Source organism: Pan troglodytes, chromosome 9, assembly GCF_028858775.2.
Source record: "Pan troglodytes isolate AG18354 chromosome 9, NHGRI_mPanTro3-v2.0_pri, whole genome shotgun sequence".
NCBI classification, from domain to species: Eukaryota; Metazoa; Chordata; class Mammalia; order Primates; family Hominidae; genus Pan; species Pan troglodytes.
In genome coordinates this window covers 107,696,534-107,719,264 of record NC_072407.2, presented here as the reverse complement: position 1 = coordinate 107,719,264, position 22,731 = coordinate 107,696,534, and the positions used below count along the sequence as shown (strand labels likewise).

At 36.0% G+C, this 22,731-nt stretch overlaps 1 protein-coding gene and 1 pseudogene across 9 annotated transcripts in view; both read right to left on the bottom strand.

Annotated features, from left to right (window-relative positions):
* Positions 1–22,731, bottom strand: part of GRIA4 (glutamate ionotropic receptor AMPA type subunit 4) — a 374,575-nt gene that overhangs the window by 257,291 nt on the left and 94,553 nt on the right. The window lies entirely within an intron of this gene.
* LOC107967203 (60 kDa heat shock protein, mitochondrial-like) lies at positions 15,911–22,272 on the bottom strand (annotated as a pseudogene).

Here is a 22,731-nt window from a genome sequence, read left to right as displayed (position 1 = left end):
GTTTTGCATTTGCTGAGGAGTGTTTTACTTCCAATTATATGGTCAATTTTAGAATAAGTGCTATGTGGTGCTTAGAAGAATGTATATTCTATTGCTTTGGGGTGGAGAGTTCTGTAGATGTCTATTAGATCTACTTGGTCCAGAGCTGAGTTCAAGTCCTGAATATCCTTGTTAATTTTCTGTCTTGTTCATCTATCTAATATTGACAGTGGGGTGTTAAAGTCTCCCACTATTATTGTGTGGGAATCTAAGAACTTGTTTTATGAATCTGGATGCTTCTGTATTGGGTGCATATATATTTAGAATAATTAGCTCTTCTTGTTGCATTGATCCCTTTACCATTATGTAATGCCCTTCTTTGTCTTTTTTGATCTTTGTTGGTTTAAAGTATGTTTTATCAGAGAATAGGATTGCAACCCCTGCTTCTTTTGCTTTCCATTTACTTGGTACATATTCCTGCATCCCTTTATTTTGAGCCTGTGTGTGTCTTTGCACATGACATGGGTCTCCAGAATACAGCACACTGATAGGTCTTGATTCTATCCAGTTTGCCAGTCTGGGCCTTTTAATTGGGGCATTTAGCCCATTTACATTAAAGGTTAATATTGTTATGTGTGAATTGGATCCTGTCGTTATGATGCTAGCTCGTTATTTTGCCCATTAGTTGATGCTGTTCCTTCATAGTGTCGACTGTTTTTTACATTTTGGTTTGTTTTTGCAGTGGCTGGTACTGGTTTTTCCTTTCCATATTTAGTGCTTCCTTCAGGAGCTCTTGTAAGGCAGGCCTGGTGGTGACAAAATCCCTCAGCATTTGCTTGTCTGTAAAGGATTTTATTTCTCCTTCACTTAAGAAGCTTAGTTTGGCTGGATATGAAATTCTGGGTTGAAAATTTTTTTCTTTAGGAATGTTAAATATTGGCCCCCACTCTCTTGTGGCTTGCAGGGTTTCTGCGTAGAGATCTGCTGTTAGTCTGATGGGCTTCCCTTTGTGGGCGACCTGCTTTATCTCTCTGGCTGCCCTTAACATTTTTTCCTTCATTTCAACCTTGGTGAATCTGATGATTATGTCTTGGGGTTGCTCTTCTCAAGGAGTATCTTTGTGGTGTTCTCTGTATTTCCTGAATTTGAATGTTGGCCTGTCTTGTTATGTTGGAGAATTTCTCCTGGATAATATTCTGAAGAGTGTTTTCCAACTTGGTTCCATTCTCCTGTCACTTTCAGGTACACCAAGCAGACATAGGTTTAATCTTGTCTTCATGCTTTATTTAATTAAGTTTATCTTCAATCTCTGATATCCTTTCTTCCGCTTGATGGATTCTGCTCTTGATCCTGTGTATGCTTCATGAAGTTCTCGTACTGTGTTTTTCAGCTCCATCAGGTCATTTATCTTCTTCTCTATACTGGTTATTCTAGTCAGCAATTCCTCTAACCTTTTTTCCAAGTTCTTAGCTTCCTTCCATTGGGTTATAACATGCTCCTTTAGCTTGAAGGAGTTTGTTATTACCCACCTTCTAAAGCCTACTTCTGTCAATTTGTCAAACTCATTCTCTGTCCAGTTATGTTTCCTTGCTGGCGAGGAGTTGTGATTCTTCGGAGGAGAAGAGGCATTGTAGTTTTTGGCATTTTAAGCCTTTTTTGCAATGGTTTTTCCTCATCTTTGTGGATTTATCTACCTTTGATCTTTGCTGTTGGTGACCTTTGGATGGAGTTTTTGCTTGGTTGTCCTTTTTTTTAATGTTGATACTATTGCTTTCTGTTTTTTAGTTTTCCTTCTAACAGTCAGGTCCCACTTCTGCAGGTCTGCTGGAGATTGCTGGGGGTCCGTTCCAGACCCTGTTTGCTTGGGTATCACCAGTGGAGGCTGCAGAACAGCAAAGATTGCTGCCTGCTCCTTCCTCTGGAAGCTTCGTCCCAGAGGGGGACCCACCAGATGCCAGCCGGAGCTCTCCTGTATGAGGTGTCTGTTGACCCTGCTGGGAGGTGTCTCCACATCAGGTTCAGGGACCCACTTGAGGAAGAAGTCTGTCCCTTAGCAGAGCTCTAGTGCTGTGCTGGGAGATCTGCTGCTCTCTTCAGAGCTGGCAGGTAGGAACATTTAAGTTTGCTGAAGGTGCACCCACAGCTGCCCCTCCCCCCAGGTGCCCTGTCCGAAGGAGATGAGATTTTTATCTATAAGCTCCTGACTGGGGCTTCTGCCTTTCTTTCAGAGATGCCTTGCCCAGAGAGGAGGAATCTAGAGACGCAGTCTGGCTACTGTGGCTCTGAGGCGCTGTGGTGGGCTCCACTCAGTTTGTACTTCCCAGAGGGTTTGTTTATACTATGAGGGGAAAACCACCTACTCAAGCCTCAGTAATAGTGGACGCCCCTCTCCCCACCAAGCTCGAGCATCCCAAGTCTACTTTAGACGGCTGTGCTGGCAGTGAGAATTTCAAGCCAGTGGATCTTAGCTTGCTGGGATCTATGGAGGTGGGATCTGCTGAGCAAGACCACTTGGCTCCCTGGCTTCAGCCTTTCCAGGGGAGTGAACGGTTCTGTCTCAATGGCATTGCAGGTGCCACTGGGGTATGAAAAAAAACTCCTGCAGCTAGCTCAGTGTCTGCCCAAAGAGCCACCCAGTTTTGTGCTTGAAACCCAGGGACCATGTAGTGTAGGCACCCGAGGGAATATCCTGGTTTGTGGGTTGCAAAGACCGTGGGCAAAGCATAGTATCTTGGCCAGATAGCACCATCCCTCACAGCACGATCCCTCATGGCTTCTCTTGGCTAGGGGAGGGAGTTGCCCGACCCTTGTGCTTCCTGGGTGAGGCGATGCCTCATCCTGCTTCAGCTTGCTCTCCATGGGCTGCACTCACTGTCTAATTAGTCCCAGTGAGATGAACCAGGTTCCTCAGTTGCAAATGCAGAAATCACCCTCTTTCTGTGTTGGTCTCACTGGGAGCTGCAGACCAGAGCTGTTCCTATTCAGCCATCTTGCCCCTGCTTTCCAATCTCCTTCTTTTAATTAATGATTCTTTACATTAGTTTCCTCCCTGCAAATAAATCGTGTGGTTTCTGACACATGATGAGGTTTCTGACACCTATGATTATAGGTGCCCTCTATGGCTATAATCAGGTATTAGCTCCAGTGAATTCCAGGTGGGAGAGTCTGTATGCTATGTGCAAGGCTGAAACCAGGCAATGGCATGAGTGTCCTCACTTGCCATTCACGTTTGTGTTGTGAATTTGTGCAATGTTCATGTCTTTTTGTCCTAGATTTAGTTATCCAGTCCTCCAGAATATTCTGAGAATACTTAGAACTTTTTAATAAATTTATTTTTGACTCAGTGAGCCAGAATTAGATTCTGTTGCTTGCTACTAAGAATACAGATGATGAGAAATAGCTAATATTGCATGCTTAAACTGTTTCAATGCTTGAATTATTCTATATATTTAATTATTCTACATATATTATCATATTTAACAGGATATTAATTAATCCTCATACAAATCCTATAAAGTATTGATTATCCTCATTTTATAAATGAAGAAACTAAAGCTCAGAGAGATTAAGATTTGCTCAAGCTCACAGGACTAAGTAGTAGAGATGAGATTCAAATGCAAACATTGATTTCTAAATTTGGTGCTCTTAATTGAACATATAGACAACCTCTTCATTATTTTGGTAACAACAATGTAATCAAACAATGTTTTTTTCCCTCAACAACATAAAAATTATATTTGTCAACCCAGAAGAGAAAAATATATGACACATTATTAGTGTTTAGGCTCAAAGCTCAGCTTTTAAAAAAAATTTATAAATTTAAGGGGTATAAGTACGATTTTGTTGCATGGATATATTGCAGAGTGGTGGTCTTGGCTTTTAGTGTATTCATCACTCAAATAATGTACACTGCATTCATTAAGTAATTTCTTATCACCATCCCCTACTGCCCCCCAACCCTTGCAAATCACCAATGTCTATCATTTCATGCTCTATGTCCATGTATACACGCTATTTAGCTCCCACTTATAAGTGAGAGCATGTGGTATTTGACTTTCTGTTTCTGAGTTGTTTGAGTTCAGATAATGGTCTCCAGTTCCATCCATATTGCTGTGAAAGATGTGATTTCATTGATTTCATTCTTTATCATGGCTGAATAGTGTTCCATTGTATGTGTGTGTTTGTGTGCATATATATATATGTGTGTGTGTGTATATAATGGTGTGTGTGTATCTATCTATCTATCTATATATCACATTTTATTTATCTAATTGTCCTTTTATGGATACTTAGGTTATTGATTCTGTCCCTATATTTGCCATGGTAAATATCACTGCAATAAACTTATTAGTGCATATCATTTATATAATGATATAAAAAAGACAACTGCACTTGCATGTTTATTGGGTAAATATCCAGTAGTGGGATTGCTAGATTGAATGGTAGTTCTGGTTTTAGTTCTTTGGGAATCTCCATACTGTTCTCTATAGATGTCATATGAATTTACATTCCCACCAACACTGTATGAGCATTCCCTTTTCTCTGCATCCTTCCCAACATCTGTTATTTTCTGACTTTTTAATAGTAGTCATTTTGACTGGTGTCAGATGATATTTCACTGCAATTTTAATTTGCATTTCTCTAATGATTAGTGATGTTGAGCATTTTTCCATGTTTGTTGGCTATCTTTATGTCTTCTTTTGAAAAGTGTCCGTTATTTGTTTTGTTGTTGGTGACGCTGCATTGAGTTCATTATAAATTCAGAGGTCAAGTTTTATTGAGCCTTAGGACCAAACTGAATCAATTACTTCCCTGGGTATCTTGTTCTCATCACTTTCTACTTACTGTTCATAGTTACACATGCACACAAATTTGATATATTAGGAAGCTGAAGCGAGCAATATTAGTTCTCTCTCCAGTGAATGGTCTAGATCAAGGATGACGAGGAAGCTGAGGTTAAGACTAATTCATGCCAAAATTAAGGGAAATAAATTAGTAGGGAAGTAAGAATCCTATATTATGTTTTTCTTATAGTCTGAATATTTTCCTTCCTAGAATTTAGACATCCTAACTCTCCAATTTGTCCTTTCCAACATTATCTCATTGAATTGCCATAAATGCTGACCAATCGTTATTTTACATCAGATATGCTGATATCTTTTATTCTGGAAAAAAACCATAAAATTTATGTTTTTATTTTAAAAGTGTAATGACCTAATTCAGTAAGTTATTATTTAAGGATATTGGTTCAAACAACAGTTCAAGGCAGCTAAATGCTCAATCTCTGGACCATTTTAAATAAAATAATGTTTTAAGGAATTTAAAGAGCCCATTACACTCAGCTACATTTTAAAATTGCGTAATTTGATTAAATTGACATTTAAATGTCAAGTACTTTTCCAGCATTTCCTTTCTCATGATTGCTCACTGCTGAGATGTTTGTATGTAGTTAGGAGGGTTTTTTCCCCCTTTCCTTTTTAGCCAGTGGTCTACTTCTTCAACTTTACCCATCGGCATGTCCCATGGTCCAGTTGTGTTCTTCCTAGAATTAATTGTGGGGTCACTAAAACTGATTTTCATTATCACTAAAAGTTCAAATATTTAGTTAAGTAAAAATCATTTAAAAGAAAAAATATTCACTTAAGTCAACTTACAGAAGTCACAAATCTTTAGTATGCGATTATTAGTTTGGCGATAATATTATTTCATTGTAAAAATGCCTAGACTATGTAAATTTGGTGGAAGAGATTAAATCTTAAATATTTATCTAAATTTTTACTCATTTTATGTATGTAATACAATGGACATGGAGTATATTTACATCTTAATAAAATACATGTACCATTATATGTATATACATGTATAACAAAACTAAAATATAATTGCAGAAAAGCACATTAAATTTTACCATTTTAACCTTAGAAAGTAGAGAAGGTATTAAAGAAATAGTAGTATCAGTAAAGTTATGATGAGATAGGAACTTTTGCTCACTATTGATAGAAAAATGAGTTGGTACAACCTTTAAGGAACAAATTTATGACTACCTATGGGGAGTCCTAAATTTTATATCAGGTAACTTCTGGTAAATGATTCTGAAAGACTAGTACAGATGCTTCTCTACTTACAATTGGGTTATGTCTCCACAAACCGATTATAAGTAGAACACATCATAAGTTGAAAATGCACTTACTACTCCAATAACCCCATTGTAAGGCTGAAAAATGGTAAGTTGTACCACTGTAAGTCCAGATGCTCCTCAACTTACAATGAGCCTACATCACAATAAGCTCATCATAATTCGCAAACATCATAAGTTGAAAATGAAATTAATACCCTGATAAACCCATCATAAAGTGGAAGAATGGTTAAGTCCAACCACAAAAAGTCAGGGACTGTCTGTATACAAAAATATTCTTACCTCAATAATATAGCAGTAGAGGGAAATTAGCACCATCTGATTTTTAACTATGGAAAGGTTTCACAATTTCATAGTTACATATAAAACATGATTTCAAATTAGGAAAGAGAACAGAGAACATGTTTTAAGATATCAAGAATAGCTATTTCTGAGAACAAGTATACATATGATTTATATATATTCTTTTATAATTTCCAGCTTGCATCAGATTTACTGCAATTGACATTTACTACCATTATAGTCAAGAAAAAATTAAGCCTTATTTTGAGTGCAGGAAGATAATGCCTGGTTTTTCCACAAAAAGCAAACAGTCTTTGAGCTAAGACAAATCGCTGTCCAATCACAGGCCATGGAAGCTCCTCATGCCCAATATTGATGACTGGGAGGATGAGATTTACCCTGCTGTGGGAATAGCTGAGGGAAGAATGTTCCACGCAGAAGGGAGATAATATAAAGTTCAGGATTAATAATTGCACAAGTAATTTGTGTAATTGCTTGTTTAATTAAGTTTTTCTGTTCTGTTTGGTTGCAAACCCTGCTGGGGCAGGATCTTTGGCAGGAATCTCTCTTTGGCATTTGTACAGTGCTTTGCACTATTAATATATGTAAAATCAATGAAACAAATCCAATTATAGAATATCCCTTAGTATGTTTGTTTGAGTCCAGGCTCAGAGATCATCTTTGTAAACAACAAAACATATTCCTGAATGTTATGGTAATAACTAAAATTAAACTGTAAGAATCCTTGAATCTCGTTATTTCCCCAGCCAGTCTGTGAGAATGGAGGAGACAGGTGAAAGGGAAATGAAAATTCAAGCAGAGGAGAACAGGAAGGGGAGGGGCATTCTTGGGTCTTAAGTGCTACTCGGAAATAAACTTAAGCCAATAACAGAAAAACTGAAATATTATCCCTCTTCAAAATCTTTCCACCTCCTTAGTGATCCGTTCCTAAAATAGTTATTTTTGCAATGAATCTCTCAAGATTCTTTAATTAGCAAAAGAGATTGCGTAGATATTAAAAACCCTAAAACATAGGGCCCAAATCATGGTGTGACCAGCTAGATGAAAAATAGGGAGCAAGCCACAATATAGGAACAAGGCTCTGATCCCAGGAAGAAGGACCCAAAACCACTTAACACTGTCCATGAGAATATGTTCATCAAGTTAGGCAGCCCCATTCCCACTTGACTTCTGGGAACCAACAGCCTTTCTATTAAAACATTAGATAAAGTCTGGGGGCCATGGGGTATTGAATAGCTTAAATCAAATAATCTCAAAATATTAATTATTCCTGCTATACCTAGGGGGACTGGGGGACACTATTCCAAATGAGCAGCCAATTAGTCTGCAGCCTGAATCTGTGATGCTGCACAATCCTGCAGTTTCTCTGTGATATGACAGGTTGGAGATTTATCTACTCAACCCATCTGCACACTCCTTATAAATGTGGATGGCCATTTGACAATGAAGGAAGCAAGACGTGTATTAATGCACTAATTTATAACATAAACGTCTAAGGGATCAAGCAAATAAAGTGAATGATGGAAGCAATTTGACTGTAAAGTCAAGAACTAGCCCTTTCTTACACTGGTTGGTCCTTAATGGCATCATAAATTGCGCTTTTTAGCTATGGACATATTTTGTTTATACATTCTTCATTTCTACCAAGAAATATACATTTTCACATCTTTTGAGAAACCCATCATTTCATAGGCCACATATTTTCTTTTCTCGGGTTGGATAGAATCACAGATACAAGAAAGATTTCCATTTTGTTTTAAGTCTCCTTGTATACATAAAACCACAGTTCAGCAATGATGAAGGGTGGCACAGCTCCTGGCAGGCTGCAAACTGCTTGGCTGTCTGAGGCTGTTTGCTGCTGCTCTGCCAGTGATTGCTATGTAGACACGTGGGCCCAGCAAAGTTGCATCTTACATGTTCTGGGAAAAGCCAGAAAAAAACATGAAATTTTATGAGGAAATTCACAATTTAAAAATGGTAGCTTCTTATTTTTAGGAAAGCACTTTTGGCTAAAAAAAAAAATACTGGTTTAGAGATCAAAGTTGGCATATTGACACATTTTTACCCCTTGAATGAAGACAAGCAGAAGAGGTACTTTTCACAGATGGCAAGTGAATACATTTTGCAATACATTAAAAATTAAAATACAATAATTAGTACTACTGCTGAGGGATCTTATGATGAAATAGGCTGAGTGAAAGACCAATTGGCAGGATATTTTACAGTAATGTGAGCAAATGTGATCTGTAAGAGTGTTAGTTGCTGTGAAAAATACGGTATAGAAAAGGAAACTCACCACATTTGTAATTTCAGTCGCCATTTTTGGGAAAAATTTTCATGCCAACTCAGGCTTTTTTTTTTTTTTTCCCAATCATTGACTTTCCCTATAGAGCCTGAACGCATCTGAGTCACTGGTAAAGAAAAAGCTGACCTCCACCTTTATAGTATGTACTTATGTCCCTTTACTCAGGGACTTCACGGAGAAAAGCCCCATGAGTCATGAGGGCTTCTTCATTAGTTTTCAGAATGAACTGAGCATACATGTTTATTTAAAAACCAAGCTCTGCCTTGAGTGACTGTAGGGTCCTGCTGCCTTCTGTGTCATATCCTGGACTACATAAGCTCAGCTGCTGCTCTAAGTGGCTCTTAATTATACACACATTTTGTCAGCTCAGATTTCTCCAATGACCTGTTTCTAATATTCAGAAAATTTAAAGCAGACATATGCACAAAGAAAGATTACTAATTTGATGAGAGGAATGTCCACCAATGATCGGGAATCTTAATCTCCCAAAACATAGCCAGCCGCTCGTGGGACAACTTTATGTTTACCTAATCGCTCCGATAGTTCCTAATGCCAATCACAATTCTGTCCAGCAAACACAATGAGTGATTGGGAAAATGGGGAACCCTATTGAGTTATCCCTGTCTTTAGAGTGAAAAATAGAACTCTTTGTAGCACTTACCGAACTCTCAATTTAAAAATTGAATGCTAAGATCAGGTACGAATGCCTGAAGAAGCTCAGATTGTCCATTCTAGAAATCAACACCGCATAGTTAAACTGTCAGCAGTCACCTTCCTTTTAAATTTAAAAAAAAACAAGAGAGAGAGATCAGCTTTTTAAGAATAAGTGCTTCGTGTTAATGCCTCAGATCTGGAGCTCCACGGCATAACTCTGATGTAAGCTCATTCATGCCTGACTCCCTACCTTGTGTCCCCTGGCTTGTTCCAAACTCCTAAGTAAGCAGCTGATTGGAATTGACAAGAATCCTGCTCAAGGAGCCTCAGCAAGCACAAATCTTTTCCATTTCAATACTCTGGTAGCTCAAAGGAATGAACTGCCACGGGAGCAGTGGAATGGAAAATCATGCGTGCATTCCCTCTCCTTCCGTGAGTATCCACATTAACAGTAAACTTTGGCCTTCAAGTAGCTCCTTTTAGGAGGTGTTCCTTAACTAGGTCGAGACACCACCATTACCACCATGAACCCAATGCATGTGTTAGGTAATTGTTCCACCTACAGTGGACTGAAATTAGTTTCCTCATTCTTTTCTATTTGTAGTATCATGAGACAGCAATCGTTTTCTGTTGTAATTTATATGGGTTTTAAGGTCTTTGAATGCTTCTCCACCTCCCTCAAATATCCATCCATTTATTCATCCAGTGAATCAAATTTGTTGACATTTGCTTTACGCAAAGCATCACAACAGCTGAGGTGGGAGGAGATTGTGCTTATGGTACGATATTATTGGTACCGTTGTCTGGAGCCTCACTCTCCATTACAGGCATCAGTCATCTGTGAGTTAAACCAAGGATCTAAACATGCCCCCTTAAAATAATTACACTAATGAAAGCTTGGAGGAGCTTAATTGGCTGATCCTCAGTCAGTGCTACACATGTAGTCTATATACTTGTGTGACCACACCTAATTCTATACATTGGCTTCACAGTTGTTCTAGCCTTAAATATTTTAAGACTCAGTGTTTACTTTTTCCATATTCTGGGCATATGTTTGAGGTGAGCCATAGTAAATAATTTTGGTTTTAACTCTAGAGCACAGTTAGGCAACCAATGATCCATTTCTTTTTTCAAGAGAACAAAGCCTCATTGTTCAGTTCCCACCTATGAGTGAGAATATGCGGTGTTTGGTTTTTTGTTCTTGCGATAATTTACTGAGAATGATGATTTCCAATTTCATCCATGTCCCTACAAAGGGCATGAACTCATCATTTTTTATGGCTGCATAGTATTCCATGGGGACTGTTGTGGGGTGGGGGGAGGCGGGAGGGATAGCATTGGGAGATATACCTAATGCTAGATGACGAGTTAGTGGGTGCAGCGCACCAGCATGACACATGTATACATATGTAACTAACCTGCACATTGTGCACATGTACCCTAAAACTTAAAGTATAATAATAATAAATAAAAAAAAAAGAAAAAAAGAGAGAACAAAGGCTGTACTTAAAAATCTTCGTTTAACTCTATGTTATGTCTTTTCTTTGTTGTAAGTCTTTGCAAGACGACTTGAAAGTTGGGAACATTTATTACCATTGGAATTTGTACTTCTCTCCCCTGGAATGACTATTCCTCCCTTCCAAGAAAAAAAAAATTTGTAAGAATGTCTTTTTAGAAATTCAGAAACATATATCATTGGATTAATTAAAGAGTCTCACTGAGACAGAATCTTGCTTTTGGAGAGATAGTGAGATTTAGCTTTATTTCTTGTTGTCTAAGGGCGTATAATTAAGAGTTTGCTAAGAAAATAACTGCTAGAGTGGCTTAGGTAGGAGCAGAATTCCCATTAAGATTTTTTTCTTTTTATGCTTTTAGGGCAAATATGGTATATTTATAGTCACAGAGAAAAATTAGCTGGTATGGAGCTTGCCATGCTCTGAAATGAAAGAATGAATTTTAAAAGGTGGTTTATGAAACTGGACATGCTTGGACTGGGATTTCAGGAATTCTTAGCTCCAATCCACCTTTTCAAGTGACTTATTCTATGGAGATAAAGATAATGTTAACCTCATTTTCAAAATAAGGGGAAAATATTCACTTGTTTGGGATATTCTGCAGATTAATGAATAAGTTATCACGGAGGACTTTGCTAAGATAAACCTCCATGTAACACTGAATAATAAGGATTGCAGAGAGTAAGAAAAGGCAAAGACTCAGTTTCTCCTTTTTTCTTTTTTTATGGATTAGAGCAACTGCCTATCAAGTTGTAAAACGTGAGAACAATTTGCTCTTCTAAAAGTAAGGCATCGAGGTAATTTAAATTATAATATAGTATCTTCTCTAGTTAAAGATTACAGTCCATCTGAGAGTGAAGTTTTTGATCATTCCCCACTTTTACATAATGTTTGCCCCCTGCTACATACAGATGTTTCTGCTGAGTTATGAAACTTCATAATAGGATGTGTCTAGAGAAAATGGTTAAATTGATGTTAAGTGCAAACTATTCTTCTCTAGGGAATTATATTGCTTGCATTGATACGTTGCTAATGATATATACAGTTTTCTGTACAGTGATGATGTGTAGCTTAGGAGTCTCTGCAAAACTGTCCACCAATTGCTTTCTAACCAGAGTCATCAGAAATAGGACAGCACACTGTGTTACAACATAGACAATTTAGGTTTTCAGTGATTGTGATACATTTTATTTTAGGAAACTAAATTTTTCATTCCATTTTAACCACTGTATTATCATTTAAAATTGTTCAAATTAAGGAAATTGAGAATACAGTTATAAATAAAACAACTAAAAGTAATTTGAATTATATACATTATCAAATAAACTAGAAGTAAGTATATTACTTTACTATGTAAATAGGAGCTGTTTTATTTCTTTCTTCTGTGTTATTGCAAAATTTACATTTAATAGTAGCTAAAATGTGTTCCACAAGATATAATGGTTTCTTGTCAATCTGGGATCCTTCAATTGATTCCAAAACCTCTGTATGTGTTTATAGATAAGTTCTTGCATATGTGAAAAAAGGGATGGTTGCAGTGGATAAGAAACTTACAGGGAAATTACAGTCATGTCTAGTATAAAATTATGCTTTTTACTATGCCAAGACTAATTGCATTTTAGTTTGTTATTTTTAATGTTTGTAACAGAGCCCTGTATGTCTACTTTCCTCTTCTTCCTGGGCCTCACTTGCAATTAGTTGCAGCTGAGTGATTAAGTCTTTCCCATTGGGCATTGAGTAGAAATAACGTGGGCCATTTTCAGGCCTGACACATTTCACCTACAGTGTGTACTTTGTACTTGTTTTCCTGTTAGCTGGAAGGTAGATGACATGGATGCTTTAAAGGATGGTAGCACCACAAGATGAAGGGACCCTGGGTCCCTTAAGACAAAGTGGAGAGAAACCCCAACCCCATTGAATTGAAAACCCACTGTAGAGTTATGACTTCTCTTTTAATCATCCTTAATTCTTTGGGTCATTTTGTTACTGCAGCTTAGCCTATTCTAACTAGTACAGAATTACATTCTTTAAAATCCTTTTTGCTCGTCTAATACACAAATATGTTCTATTATCTAAAAACTGGCTCAAATTTGGTATTTTCTGTAGCCTTTCTTAATCTTTTGTATTGATATTAATGACCTCTTCCTGGTCTGACTTCTTGTACTAATCATTTGACTATTAATGAGAGAGCAACATCTATCTGTAGGCTTCTTGGTCATCAAAACAAAAAGGGAAACATAGACAGTTACGTAATTTTATTTTCAGTGGGGATTAAGCATAACAGGTTCTGGTTGGAGGTTAAAGATATATCTCTAGTACTAAATTCTAAAAGATGTTTCGAACATAAGACTTAATATAGGGAAGGTAGTCATATAATAGAAAATGTCCTCAACAACGTGCCTTCAGCAAGTGTAATGAAAAGACGTAATAGTATGGTTACAGCATCTTTTGATTATGACCATTGTCATGATTGGCAATTCCTCAGAATGCTAAGGTAACATGTAGCAAATAAGTGATTGCTGTTTATTGACTACACTGATTTATACTGATTTGAAAGTCCACCTTTAGAAATTCTCCATAAGATATAATCGCTGTTTTTTTCAGATTTTTTAAATGATGATTTTGTTGCAATCAATTGTGATTGTTATTGCCATCAAGTCTGGCCTTGACTGTAGATTCACAGTTACTGGTTGAAGGTGAAGCTATTACACTGGAGACCAGAAAAGCTGATGGTTTGACTGTCATCCTTTTGTGGACATTAGTGAACCTAACCTAGACCCTTTACTAATCGAAGTCTCTCAGAGACACCTGCAGAAACAGCCAGAACACACACACACACGAACACACACACACACTCTTCTGGGTCTGTCCCAACTGAAGGCCTAAAACGGCTAAAGATCAAATAATTATTCTGTTCAGTATAATTAATTTACATTTCTAAAACAGATGTTATCATCATAATTTAATAAATATCTTTATTGGCCTGTCTCGTTTCAGCAATATAGGGTCTTGGTGAATCTGAATAATATAATTATTTGAAAATACATCTCCTAAGATGATTTTACTAGAAATGAATCCATTACATTTTGTAAGATAATTGATGTTTTCTAACAAAGTATACTCAAGTCTTAAGCATGATAATATTTAGGCAACAAAATCAACTGTTTGTTGAGGTCATAGTTACTTTCAGACAGAATGGATATATCATTTTATGATGGAGACTTATTCACTTATTTATTGTAGGGAAGCATTCAACCAAATTATCTCAAAGTGGTATCAGATTGTTAAAATATTAAGAAATTTAAAACAGTGTGATTTGATGATACATACTCTCTAGCAGAATTTTTTCACATGAAAATTGCACTAGTAACTTTGAGTTTCAATTATATATATATTTTTTTGTTTTTCAAAATTTAAAATATTTCTGGTTAATTTTTATAATATTTTGGTTTAAAAATTACTAAACAGTCTTGACATCATCAAGTTTTGAGAAGCAAAACCATTAATTTTATATCTCAAAGCAGTCTCTAAATAATATTTCCATAAATATAAATGTGGAAGTTGAGGCATAAATCCCACAATTCTCACCTACAAGCCCCCAATATATTTTGTAAAACCTAAATCCTATAGATCCTGCCTCAAAGCGTCTCTAAGTTTAGTAGTTTCTAGATTATTGTGGTAACAAACAAAATTAGCTGAGCACAGCTGTACTCACTGAAGAGCCGCTGAAGGTCTACAGTCTGCCAGCACACACAGAAGTGTTTCCTTGCAGCTGTACCCACTACTGGTCCTCTGGGTCTGTTGTTAATTATTTTTGAATTGTCCTTTTGTTACTTCAATGGCCTCAAGCTACTTAAAAATTTCCATTCTGGACCTATTTGTGCATCTTTAAAATATTTGTGCTGTTAATTAGCATATATTAATTAATAATTTCTGAACTATGTTCCTGAAGTAATTTAACGACAATCCCAAATTAAAAACTTTCTTGTACAAGGTAGAAAAGCTTGTAGTTGAAAATCGATTGAAAGCTTTTATCCCCACAAATCACACAGGAAAGGGCAAAAACTTTCAGGTAAAATTGGAATGTATAATGCATGATAGTGTTTCTCTAAATTAAGCATTGCTTTTATCTGTAAAAGCATTAAAGAAAAATCTGGAAAAGATCCCATAATTCCATCATTTTGACAAGTAATTTCATTTTATAAATTTCCTTTGAGTATGTGTCCATATGTGCAGAAATAAATGTATTCAGAATTTCAGAATTTTTTTTTTTTTGAGATGCAGTTCAATCTGTCTTCCTGGCTGGGGTGCAGTGGTGCAATCTCAGCTCACTGCAGCCTCCACCTCTCAGGTTCAAGTGATTCTCCTGCCTCAGCGTCCTACGTAGCTGGGATTAAAAGCAGGCACCACGACGCCCAGCTAATTTTTGTATTTTTAGTAGAGACAGCGTTTCACCATGTTGGCTAGGCTGGTCTTGATCTCCTGACCTCAAGTGATCCACCTGCCTAACCCTCTCAAATTGCTGGAATTACAGGAGTGAGTCACTGTGCCTGGCCTGTATTCAGGATTATTATTCTTTATATTATACTGCGATATCAACCTACCATGACTTAATAGAAGAGTTTTGTTTAGAGTTCTAAAGATAAATGCAGATTTTTATATCTCCATTATGATATTCAATATCTCACCATGTATTAAAAGCATTGGGTAATATGCAGCCTTTGTACGAGATATTTAAATTAAATATGTGGTTTCCCTTTATTAAATCCTTTTTGCTGAGCTCTTTATATTTTTTTTCTTTTTTTTCCACATTGTGCTCATACTTTTGAGCTTTCACTAGTTATGAGGAATGGCCTAAGGCCAAATGTACTTTTAAATCTGGGCTGCAATGATTTATTTATGGGCAATTTACTGAAAGCTTTCTCTATATTAAAAAAAAAACAAAAACAAAGCAAAACAAAAACAAAAACAAAACAAAACACCTATATGAAACGGATTCACTAAGCATGGTAAAAGAAACAAGGAAACATAATTTTAAAAATTATGCACAAAAAATAGGATAGGCTGAAATGTTGTAATAATCCCTTCGAAAAGTAAATTTGAATTTCCTTTGCAATTTTCATTTATTTGGGGAAACTTTTTCATTATCTTATCCCTTTTCCATTTATATGGTATTATTCTAAGTAAGATAAAAAATTAGTAAAGGACTGACAAAGCATGAATAAGAATATATATATCTATATATATAGATAGATAGATCCTTTCACTTTTCTTTAGTTTATCCTCACTATCTGACTAATATAACAACAGCTTTCTCTTTTTATACACAGAGACTTCGCTTTACACAGTTTCATTTAAACTAAGGACATCAGTTCTCTACCATGGAGAAAAATCCATCCTGTTTTCCACTGTCTTGCTATGAGATTTTGGCTATGAAAAAGCAAATGCCAAAATATGCATTCATTGGTTGAGGTTGTCCTTCCAGATAAATAACAGTGAGCTGTACCTATTTACATATTTATTTATAATAACAATTTCATATATCTATATAATGATTAATAACCTTTAACATACATAAATACATAAATTTTAAACATACAAAATTTAAAGATTTTAAATTTAATCTTCTCAAAAACTCTATCATAGAGAGAAAGAGAAAGATATTTAGACATTTATTTCCTGCCAATTATTTTCAACAACATTTTACATTTAATTCTCACAAAGTAAGTGTTGTGGTATTCACATTTCCAGAGGGTGAAAGAGGAATTTAGAGAGGTTTTAATAACTTGCCCAAGATCAGAATTGTGATAGATTCCTGAGCCAGAATGGAATTGAGCCTCAAGGCCTACTTGATTCCCAACATTAAGGACAGGTGCCACACTTTAAAAATGATGTAGCCGCAACATTACTTATAATGTCTTGGACATGGAACATGATTAATCAATGTTGATTTAACTGAAATAACTCCTCTCCACTTCCCTATATCACCATTCATGTAATTTCATCATAATTTCACTCAAAGAGATAGTGTTCAATGTGAGAGTATTTTATTTTCAAAGATCAGTCGCTCTTGGGTTCATTTACAGGTTATTTCACCAGTGAGAGTATACAGATGGAATTCATATAAATCAAGTTCTATAATCAGAGCAAACGTTTGAACAAACTCAGACACAGTATGTTCTATCATATGAAGGAATAATTTTTTTTCTTTTTTTAAATTTTATTATTATTATACTTTAAGTTTTAGGGTACATGTGCACAGCGTGCAGGTTTGTTACATAAGTATACATATGCCATGTTGGTGTGCTGCACCCATTAACTCGTCATTTAACATTAGGTATATCTCCTAATGCTATCCCTCCCCTCTCCCCCTACTCATAGGTGGGAACTGAACAATGAGAACACATGGACACAGGAAGGGGAACATCATACACCAGGAATAATTTTTTAAAAATATTTTTAAATGTTGTCTTTGGAACCCAACTAGGTTTGATCCAGATCAGGTGAATAATAATACATTATATTTCTTACCACATAGCTAAAACTTATTCACCTAATCTGTAAATTATTGTATGCTTTTATGATAATTATGTTTGCTTTATCAATGATTCACTACCTTGGTATTTACGATCTTCAAACAAATTAACTAATTAATTTTTCTTAATGGCTCCACCAAGAAAAAAAATAATTCTGAGATTTTATTGCTAGGGCTTACCTTATTTAGTTTTTATTTCCTAATAAAATAGTAGGAAACAAAAATGAAAATATAACCCATTCGTGTATTTAATATTTGCTAAATATCATCCATTCATTTTGTGAAAACACACATACTGGATACCATACTTGGTTTTGCAACTATTTCAGTTAATTTTCCATGAATTTTATTAGTCAAGTCTTTGACTCCCTTTTACACTCTAGGGAAATGAGGCTTCAATAATTTATGCCTATTGTTAGGGTTCACAGACCTGTTATTGGCTAAGTGGCAGCACTGAAATTTGAACCCAGAACTAGCTTGTCCAAGGCCCATTCTCTTTCTCCAGATGTTTTGTATATAAACTAATATTGAATAAATCTACCAAACTTCAAACAGAAAATATCTAAATGTATGCCTAACATTTCACATCTAAGATACTCATGTCTCTTTTTTTGACATTGATTTATAAAACAAAGGAGAAAACTGGTGGCAATTCTTTCTATATTTCAAATAGAATACTTGCTGTGGTGGTGGCTCAGAGGCCAGGGATTTTTCTGACAATATAATGTGAGAACAGAACTCATTTTAAGGGTCTCTTCCATGACATGCCTGAGGCCATTACTGCTTCCTACATATCACTAATCTACAAAGAGATAGCCTATGAAGTAGGAAAAAGGTGTTTCTTTTTACTACAGAGATTAAACCAGAATGAACAGAACTTCTCACACCCTGACCCCAGGTCTCACGAGGACATGTATCGCAGCAAGGTAAGCTGGCCTGCAAATGTGAATTTCATCAAGGTAAAACTAGTTTCTCTGTGGATATAATTTGATTATCTGACCCTAATAATATAATAAGAAATAATAAACAAATAAAATAATAAAAGACTTCACTAAGGATATGCTACATGCTTGGGATTGCAGTACTGATGAATTGAGAATCTTAAATTAGTGGATAATTATCCCTAAAACTGTCTCCTCCAATTTATCCTGTTGTTAATACAAGGCAAGATCAACCACTTGTACATCAGCCCACAAATCTGGGTATCTTCCTTAAACCTCCTTCTACTCTCTTCAGAATCCATTGTTTCTCATCTGATACTGATCCTCAAATTCTGTTGATTCACAATTTTTCTTGTAATCTACGTACTGCCTCCACATCTTCCTGTCTTCACTATCAACATCTTAATGGAGGTGGTAGTATCAAACCTCCACCAATACCTATCCCTTTTTCTTCCCTCTTTTCCTGTCTGCCTCCCACCTCCTGCTCCTGGGTGTCTCATGTTTTTGCATGTGGCAGAAATACCGCAGAAGTGATGCTGTACCCTTCTCAGTGTGGAGGAATGTCATGCCTGTATGTCTTATTACTGGTGGTGTTACCTTCAATTACGTGGTTAAGATGGTGTCCACCAGGTTTCTCCACTGTTAAGTTACTATTTTCCCTTTAATAATTAAAAGGCATTTTATGAAGAAATGCTTTGAGACTATATAAATTTATGTTTCTCATTATACATTCACCTATTAATTTTAGCATCCATTGATGATTCTTTCCTGCAGCAATTATGACTGTGATGTTTACCTAATGATGATTTTCTGTTTCCCTTCCATCCTTCTACATTATTCATTGGAAGTTTACCATATGGAAAAGCTGGAGCTTCTCCTCCATCTATTTATTTATTCACTTATTTACTTATATCAATTTGGGCTCATAGGCATTGATTTTTATTTTATGGTAATAACACATTATGACCACTATTTAATTTTTTTACTCACGGTGTCCCAGAGCTACTCATTTGTAGCTCCTGAATCCTTTCCATATGCTTTTCCCAATCATTTCATAAGCATTTCCTTATTTTCTGACACCACAAGATTGTCCTTTATCATCTTATATTTTCCCTGCCTCAGATATAATCAGCCATTTTACTAAGAAGCCCTGGCTTTTTTAATTGGAGAATGGATGCCAAGTGTGTTCATCATTACTGGAATGTTCTTGGAATGTCCACATTATGTGTAGATACTTACACACACATCTACACATCTACATTTACTTCATTTACTACATTTACTTCAACATCTAAAATTCAATCTCTATATTAAGTATTAATATTAAGTCTATATTAAATATCTATATTAAAAACTATGAACTCATTCTTATTTCAGCCCAACACAAGAGTGCTTATTCTAGCCTTTCCTCTTTTTTTATTTGCAACTTCTCTTTCCAACAGTGGGAAACCTGGTCCTTATCATCCATAATATTTTTACTTATTTGCTCAATGTTGGTATACATATAAAGTAGTTACAGAATTGCTAACCAATACACTTAGACAAAATTATTAACTAGTGTACCATATCTGGGTATGGTAACCAATCAAAATATCAAATAATATTTTCCCAAATTACCTAAGTTCTTTTCTTCTCTAATAACATATGAACCCAACTGTATTACAAATAAACAACATAACCATGGAGTTATTTGTAACATAGTTAGGTTCATATGTTATTATTTGTTTTTCATTTTAGCTTCTCTCTACATTCTGGTTGGGTGTTTTTATGGAGGAAATGTTATAAAGGACAGTGTATTACAGAAAAGTATACTGAAAGAAGTATCATTCTTTTCACATTCTTTCATTTCCATTCCCAGCCACCCTATGTTGATAACAAATCTCATTTGTTTCTGGTATTTGTTTTGAAGAGATGAGTGGATGAATGTATACTTTCTCATTCCCCCTTTATTACACGAAGGACAGCATACTATTGTTACTCCTTTAAAATTTTTTCTAAAATGCAAGAATGTCTTTTTGTCCAAAAGTACAAAATAAGTTATCTGGATGCTGATGGCATCAAATCATTATTACGTTATCCACTGAAACTAGTAACTGATGGTTACAGTGATTTTCTTAAACATCAGCCAGCCATTTCTTCAATCATTTTCTTCAATGACTTCTCTGAAACTATTCATGACAGACACTTTCCTGAGCTTCTCATCGGTTAATTAATAATGGCAAACCAACAGTCTAAGGGTTAGAACATGCTAATTCTCATATGTCCTCCCACTCCACCCATTCCTCCCATTCCAGGGTCCATCCATTAGGAATTTCCATGACTACAACTTCTGCTATAGTTAGCTGGTAGCCCACCCCAGCAGCACATGATAAAGCAGTCTTACAGCTTTAGCTGGATCAATAATTTTTTTCTCTACCACATTCGGAGAATCTCCAAACATAGCCTCATAATCAACTTCTGAGGAATTCTGCATTTTTAAACTATTAATGATCTTTCAACACCTGCATTCTTAAAATTTATCATTGCAAGAATTCAGAGTGTTCTTTTAATAATGTCTACATCAAGTTACCGATCTTCATTAGCTGAAGCTAGTGAGTCTAAGGATGGGACACACTGAATTTGAGCACAACTCTCTCTTAGAACAATGCCTTCTTCAACAGCAGCTCATTTGGCATTAAAGGTACCTGTAACTCTTTCTTTTCATTCATTTTAACATTACCTGTCCCATGAACTTTCAGTACAGGTATTCCATCTAAAAATTTCCCCAGATGCTCATTTTGGCTTTCCTTTTTTATGAATTGTGGTATTTAACTGTTCAATTACTTCCTGAATATATTTTTCAATTTAAGACTTGTTGCCTTTTTCCTTTGAAGAGTATGGCATCATCTTTAGTCAGAATGACCTCTCCAACTTTTTCTAAGTCATGAGGATGAACATCCTGAAGATTTATTGTTAGCCTCTTTCATATATTTAACCACCAGTAGCAATAGCTATATCATTAAGCTGGTTCTTTCTATTGTCATCAAAGCCAGGGGTTCTGACTGCTATAATCTGAAGACAAACTTTCAGCCTATTCAAAATGAATGTACTTAGAGCTTCTCCATAATCATCTTCAGTAATTATTACCAAGGGCTTTCTGTGAGCATCAGCAATTGCAAGGGCAAGTAAAATGAACTGGATGCTACAAATTTTCTTTTTGTTAAATAGAGTATAGGTATCCTGGAATTCACATCTCTGACGTTTTGACATATATAAAGCATGGGAAAATAGAACCTTGATCAAACTTAAGGACTTCAGTAATTCCCAATTCATCTTTCAGTGTTTTTCCATCCTTTTATGTGATGACGCTTTTACTTCCAAACTTTTTTATTGCATCAGAAATGATGTTGCCAATATCGTTGTCTCAATTTGCAGAAATCATAGAAACCTGAGACATGTCTTTCAGAGGGTGTTACAGGTTCAGACTGCTTCTTAAGTTGAACAATTACAGCATCTAGGGCTAACATCACACCTCTCTTGATTTCCCCTGGATTGGCCACAGTACAGTGGCAGTGATCGTGCATCCCTGGCCTCTTCCTTCATATTATTGGCAACATCTTGAACAAGTTTAGCCTCAATATTTTTATATTTATCCTTTAAGTCAATTGACTTTCCAATGATCACACCATCTTCTATTACTTTGGAACTTCTTCAACTCTATTCAATAATCACTTTGCTCCTTTCATCCCTTAGTAACAGCTACAAAATCTACACTTGAAGCATTAAGGCTCAGGGAACTGCACCAAATTTTATAACATTGGCATAAGCCCAGTTGAGATGAGGAACCAGGGCACTGGACACCTGCCTTGTCTGGCAAAGGACTGCAAGTAATTGAAGCATTTCTGCAAAGCAGCAGCAAGACATGCACAGGCTGCGCACAGAAAGAAGCCTCACATCCCATCCCCCTCCGCCACTCCTCCAGCCCCTCAGCACAGCATTGCCTTGAGGGCAGTTTCCATCCCCTTCATGTTGGCAAGGCCCCACAATTGACATGCATTACACCTGGCTTTTTTTCCTTAAGTTAAATATCTTGGATAATACTCTGTATTAGTTTATAGAGGTTTTCCTCATTCTGTTCTAGTTTGTTAGTACTGCACTGTGTGGATGTACGAAATTCTGTTCAATCACTCTCCTATGTATGAGCATTTACTTCATTTCCAATATTTTGCAATTACAAACAGTGCTGCAATGAATAACCTCATGCATGTGTATTAGCAATGTATATTCAGGGTAAATTCCTAAAAGTGTCATTGCTAGATAGAAAGGTAAATGTACATGCAGTTTTATTAAACATTGTTAAATTCCTCTCCAAAAAGGTGTGCAAG